Raw genomic sequence first — 6,771 nt, 5'->3', positions numbered from 1 at the left:
AAGCTTTCCTCCCTCTCTCGTTCTCTCTCTCTCTCCTCCCAACTTTTCTGTTTTGATTTCTCCAGTGAACTGCCCCCTTCCTCTACTTCTCTGTTTATAAATACACCGCTGCTCCTGCCTCCCTCCCTTCAAATCAGCCTCTCTTTTTTCTTCTTCTTGTCTCTCTATTTTATTCCAATGTTTCATTGTTTTCATAGCACATCCTGCAGAAAGCATGCTTTATGCTGACGTATACTTACTGCTATTATAAACTGGTTACCAACTTAATTAGAGCAGTAAAAATGCATGTTTTGTCATACCCGTGGTATATGGTCTGATATACCGCGGCTTTCAGCCAATCAGCATTCAGGACTCGCACTACCCAGTTTATAATTCAATACGGTGTTCATTGAAACTCCATATTGATAAGTGTGTTTTGAATTGCGTTTGTGAGTGTGTGGGTGCACACTTGCCTATTGTGCACATATGACAATGCATTTCGTGCCTCTCAGGGCTGGGTGTCTCAGGCTCTGCACACTCCTGGATTGCATCCTTCCTGGTAGATCGCTCCTAACGAGAGGATCTCTGTCTGCACCACGTACTCGTACTACTGGTGTCCCCCAGGGCTAGGCCCTCTCCTCTTCTCTCTATACACCAAGTCGATAGGCTCCGTCATATCCTCACATGATCTCTCCTATCATTGCTATGCGGATGACACTCAACTACTTTTCTCCTTCCCGCCTTCTGACACCCAGGTGGTGACACGCTTCTCTGCGTGCCTGACAGATATCTCAGCTTGGATCTCACCTTAAGCTCACCCTTCTCAAGACGGAGCTGCTCTTCCTCCTGGGGAAGGCCCAGGAGAAGGCCTGCCCGCTCCAACACCACTGAGTGTTAATTTAACACTTACAGAGTTCATTTAACTCCTGAATCAACACTAGAAATGTTACACTGGAAAATCAACACTAGGTAACACTGGTCAATTTGCTGTGTAGGTGTGTGTGCATGTGGAGCGTGCATGTGCCTGCGTGCGTTCCTGTGTGCACTGTACATGCATTTCTGTCTTTTGTTGGTGCACATCTATACTGAACAAAAATTTAAACACAACATGCAATAATTTCAACGGTTTTCCTGAGTTACAGGAAATCAGTCAATTAGGCCCTAACCTATGGATTTCACATGACTGGGTAGGGGCGCAGTCATAGGCCCACCCACTTGGGAGCCAGGCCCACTCCCTGGGGAGCCAGGCCCAGCCAATCAGAATGTTTTTTTTCCCACAAAAGGGCTATATTATAGACAGAAAAACTCCTCAGTTTCATCAGCTGTCCAGGTGGCTTGTCCCAGACGATCCCGCAGTTGAAGAAGCCGGATGTGGAGGTCCTGGGCTGGCATGGTTACACATGGTCTGCAGTTGTGAGGTCGGTTGGACGTACTGCCAAATTCTCTAAAACGACGTTGGAGGCGGCTTATGGTAGAGAAATGAACATCACATTCTCTGGCAACAGCAAGAATGTCCCTCAAAACTTGAGACATCTGTGACATTGTGTTAGGTGACAAAACTGCACATTTTAGAGTGGCCTTTTATTGTCCCCAGCACAAGGTGCACCTGTGTAATGATCATGCTGTGTAATCAGCTTCTTGAAATGCCACACCTGTCAGGTGGATGGATTATCTTGGCAAAGGAGAAATGCTCACTAACATGGATGTAAACAAAATATGAGAGAAATACGCTTTTTGTGCGTATCAACATTTTCTGGGATGAACACTTTACATGTTGTGTTAATATTTTTGTTCAGTGTAGCATATCCGTATGTGCACAGTGTGTGTTTGAATTATGTGTGCATAGCATATCTTAGACTTAGTGAATAAGTGTGTGGTGCCCATGTGAAAGGGTTTGTGTACTGTATAGGAGCCCACAGCAACAACAGCATAGCAGTGTGGTGCAGACGGTGTCAGTGGAATGTTTTCCTAAGGAAGTGGTGCTCTGGGACACGCCAGGGAATAGCACAGAACACTGGGCAGCTAGCTTGTCATGATGTGTTGTTTTGTCCTATATTTATATTTTATTTATTTTACATTTTTAATCCCAGCCCCCCTCCCCGCAGGAGGCCTTTTGCCTTTTGGTAGGCCGTCATTGTAAATAAGAATTTGTTCTTAAGATCTTAACTGGCTTGCCTAGTTAAATAAATGTGAAAAAGAAGGAAAAAAAAGAAGCTTCACCCTGGTCAGACCCAATGCTGATCTAACGTTAGCATTGACTGGTTAATATTGGGACGGGGTAAGCTGATCCTAGATCTGCTTCAAGGGTCAGCTCTGTCCAGAACCAATGCATGCTGGGAGAGTAGTGTGGGCACCAGGGTTGGGTTTAATTTCCATTTCAATTAGTTGAATTCAGAAAGTAAACTGAAATTCCAATCCCAATGTTCCCTTTTTCAGTTGACAAAATATCACTTTACCTCCTTGAATAGTTTCATTAAAATGGAATTGACCCCAACCCTGGTTGGCGCCCACATAGACCACACAGAGTAAAGGGAAGTTGCCTCTAGATGCTGATTTATAATCAGTTTTTGCATTTTACCCTAAATGGTTGTGGTTAGGATTTGGGGGAGAGTAATCTGACCCTAGATCTGTGCCTAGAGACGACTTCTACCCAGGCACAGTGTGGGCGCTCATGCAAAGACAGACAGAATCCCCTTGTGAAAAGAGGAGTTAATACTCTGTTTGAGGTTTGAGTGACACATCTTGACATGTGAGCCACAATACAGTAGAGCCCATGAGTCATTGGGTGTCCCCCAAATGGCACCCTTTACAGTATACTACTTTTAACCAGGCCCAGTGTGCCATTTCAGAGGCATCCATTATCAAGCACACACTATGAGACACTGTCTAGGTCTTTATTTAACTAGGCAAGTCAGTGAAGAACAAATTCATATTTTCAATGACAGCCTAGGAACAGTGGGTAAACAGCCTTGTTCAGGGGCAGAACAACAGATTTTTTACCTTGTCAGCTCAGGGATTCAATCTTGCAACCTTTCAGTTACTTGTCCAACACTCTAACCACTAGGCTACCTGCCGGTCTATTGTACAGCAGGAGAGAGAAGTGCTGTTCAGTCACAATAGAGTACCACTGCACACAGAATAGAACAGAATTTAAGAAAATAGAATAGTTATTTAGAATAGAATAGATATTTATGTCCATTACAACAGAAATGTGACATTTTGCTGACAACGGTAAGCCGCAGTGCAGTGCCCCTGGGGTTGCTTTGGCGTTAGATGCCTTGCTCAAGGGTACAACGGTAGTAAGTGTCACCTGAAATCCTGTCAGAAGTACCCCTGTCAGTCGTGTTATTCAAACTTGCAACCCTGGCTCACCTATAATCGTTTACATGTACTAGTGCCGCCAGGTGGTGAAAAGCAAGAATGACCCATGAATTGAACTGTATTGGGCAGAGCAACTCTAACCTACAGACTAGCAACACAATCACATGCACTATCAATAACAGAAGCATAAAGCCGCTGGACAAAACGCTTTACATCCATTTATTCTCTGGAAATCTGAAATGGACTCCGGGGTGAAGTTTCCCCTAGGTACAGATCTAGGATCAGCTTCCCCTCCCCCAATCCTAACCTTTACAGATTAAAGCTGGTTTTCTTGTCCACTGTTGATACAGTCCCGAAATGTTTAGCATGTCAGCAGTCAAGTTTTCAAGATATTGGACTTTCAAGAAGCAAAGTGTCACTTGCCACATCATCATGCATTTTTCATAGTTGGGAAAATGCAAAACTGAACCAAGATCAGTGTCTAGAGGTCACTTCCCCCTACAACAAGAAATGGCAACCAACAAAATGCCAGTAACCGTGGCTTTAACATGTCAATTCAAGTACATTTCAGAGGTATAGCATGCTCTCGCTAGCAGTATTATCAGACTGTGTCTGTGTCCATCTGCTGTCTTACTGCAGCTTATGCTCTCGCTCTACTCTGATCTGGGGATATACTCATTTGTGTTTACCCTCCATCACTAAAAGACATCTATACCTATTAATTAAAGTAATCATAAAAGTATGATTTGCATATGTAGTGCACTATAAAGGGAATAGAGAGCCATTTTAGACAGTTATTTTGTGTGATGTAAAATATGGGGTGCTTTATTAGCTGGGTCGTATTTACTAGGACACAAAAGGAATCAAACAAGCTGAAACAGGACTTCCTGAACTTCTGCATTAATGAATACTTCCCTGGACTCTCTGTCTGCGGTGGCCATTTTTCCCGTGGCTCCTTAGTGGCCAACCCCGTGCAACGATAGTCACCATGATGTCACCTGCTCGTTTTTAAATTTAAAGTGACGTTAAGCTGGTCAGTCGGTAAAGCTGGCTTGGGATCGTGTGAGTGCATGAGGGTGTAGATACTTACTGTATGCATGTGTCAGTGAATGGGAGACAGAGAAGAGAGAGGGATAGAGGTCCAAAGAGAGAGATAGAAGTAAAATAACAGAAGAAAGACAGAAACAAAATCCAAAAGAGCATCAGACTTGGTTTCAGTTTTCGGGTAATGTTCCTGATTGATTTGATTTGAAGGTTTGGACTATCTTCTGAACTCAGTACAACCATTTCCAGGACTCTCTGTTGGAAATGGTAACCCGGTTACCCTCTCCCCACAGGTAAGACCCGGGGGGGTGACGTTTCCCCTAGACACTGCTTTTCCTCCAATAATTGTTAAGGTTATGATTCGGGGAGGGGAAGCTAGATCTGCACCTAGGAGAAACTTCACCCCGGAGCGTGGGCCAATGCTAGAGCAGTAACAAGCAAGCTTGGCATTGGCAGCCCAGTACTGACTATCATTCTATAATATGCATCCCAAAAAATGAGGGACTGTGACAATATCTAGAGCGAAAACTAAACTGTTCAGGGAACCACAAATTGTTGATGTAAATGTGGTTATGTTGGTTAGTGTCTGTTGGTTCCTGTTACATTGATGATGTTGAGCGCAGAATGGTTGTTCCTCATTTTGTGTTCTTGAATGTTTACCGGTCAGTAAGCGATCATTGACAACAGAATTGGGCAGTATTAAAGTTGGGGTCAATTTCAATAAAGTTCCTTCAGGATACGAATTAAAATTAAATTCACGATATTCGAAGGGCAATTCATCTTCAATGAGGATCATTCAAGTCACTTTTTCAAATGAATCCAAAATAGAATCGATCCTAACTCCATTCAGTATTTCTGGTGTGCAGGATTGGGGTCCCACCCCCACTGGCAATGGAACCACATCTGTGTTGTGGCTTTGTGTCCCTGTTTTCTGCCTCATCATCCCTCTCTCCTCCCCTCCCCCCTTCACTTCCTCTTTCCCCAATGATGAGTCATTAGGCGTGCAAGCCTGTTACCTCGTTAAGGTCTTACTGTGGGGGTTTAGCTAACGAGGAGAAGGAGAGACTTCCTCCCCCTCGCCACTAAAGCTACAGCCTGTGATTTGGAAACCTCATTTGACTCCGTTCCATTAATTCCATTCCAGACATTACAATGAGCCCATCCTCCTATAGCTCCTCCCACCAGCCTCCACTCTACATATAGAAGAGGGCAGCCCCCAATTGCCCTGTAGAACAGCATGTGTTGTTTGGGGACATAATGTCACCTGAGCAGTGAGCTTTTAAAATTATATTTATTTATTATATCTTTATTTCAACAAGGAACACAGACTGAGACCAAGGTCTCTTTTACAGCTGGGCCCTGCGTATACATGTTTACACATACAGTTTAGGTACAATGATTAAGAAACTAAACAAGACAAACAAAACGAGCAGATTACATTTACACATAGGTTATTCCCCTAACAGCACAAGAACTTGCATTAACCTAAATGATATTTTAAACCATGGCCGGGATTCAATCAAAGGCATGTTGTCGACAACCTCACGGAACATGACTCTGTATGTTCTTGTGTGTGTGTGTGGCTGTGTTACTCGTGTTAAATGATATCTGTGTGCTATGTGGTGGTATCTTGCTGTGTTTTAACACACTCTTCTTGTGTCTGTGCAGTGTGAATGTGATGACTGCTCCAGTGGATTCTGCAAATCCAGTGCAGAGGAGAGGGAGCAGAGTCTACCAGGTTCTCTCTCTCTCTCTCTCTCACTCACTCACTCACTCACTCACTCACTCACTCACTCACTCACTCACTCACTCACTCACTCACTCACTCACTCACTCACACAGACATGTATGACAAAGTGACCCACAAACTTGCCTGGTCACTGCTGTCTTCACCACCGGAATGGTTTATAAATGAAGGTTATATTTACATTCCCCTCTCTCCCTGCCATCCTTCTCTCCCCCCTGCCTCTCTCTCCCTGCCTCCCCTCTCTCCCCCCTGCCACCCCTCTCTCCCCCTGCCTCTCTCCCAGCCACCCCTCTCTCCCCCTGCCTCTCTCCCCCTGCCTCCCCTCTCTCCCCCTGCCACCCCTCTCTCCCCCAGATCTTCCCCTGCACCCTGACTCCCATGGCCACAGAGTCAGAGTTGTTTGCAGAGGACCCTATTCGCCGCAGGGGGCGGCTGCCTTCCATCGTGGTGCAGACTGATGAGGCGAGCGAGATGGGGGAGCGGCGCTGCTCCCAGGGAGCGGAGGAGAAGGACCTCTTCAATGAACAGAGCCTCCCCCAGACAGAAAGCTGCATCAGTGGGGACAACCAGGAGGATATGGTGGTGCTACAGGGGTAAGAACCAGAGATAAAACTAAGAGGGACGAAGGCCCACTCAGGGAAAGCTCCTAGGCTTAGGCACATGTGTAGATCTGAGAGGCC

The 6,771-nt window shown here is 45.2% G+C and overlaps 1 protein-coding gene across 3 annotated transcripts in view; it reads right to left on the bottom strand.

The window, feature by feature from the left end:
* LOC106603794 (myotonin-protein kinase) overlaps window positions 1–121 on the bottom strand; it is a 28,135-nt gene extending 28,014 nt beyond the window's left edge. The window contains exon 1 of one of the 3 annotated variants that reach the window (XR_001328503.2): window positions 1–96. This exon is cut by the window's left edge and continues 1,282 nt beyond it. The gene's annotated coding sequence lies outside the window, so the exon portion shown is untranslated. The other 2 variants (XM_014197909.2, XM_014197905.2) reach the window with 2 other exon arrangements.
* Window positions 122–6,771: the final 6,650 nt, after the last annotated feature.

Source organism: Salmo salar, chromosome ssa04, assembly GCF_905237065.1.
Source record: "Salmo salar chromosome ssa04, Ssal_v3.1, whole genome shotgun sequence".
NCBI lineage: Eukaryota > Metazoa > Chordata > Actinopteri > Salmoniformes > Salmonidae > Salmo > Salmo salar.
This window is presented reverse-complemented; position numbering and strand designations above follow the sequence as displayed.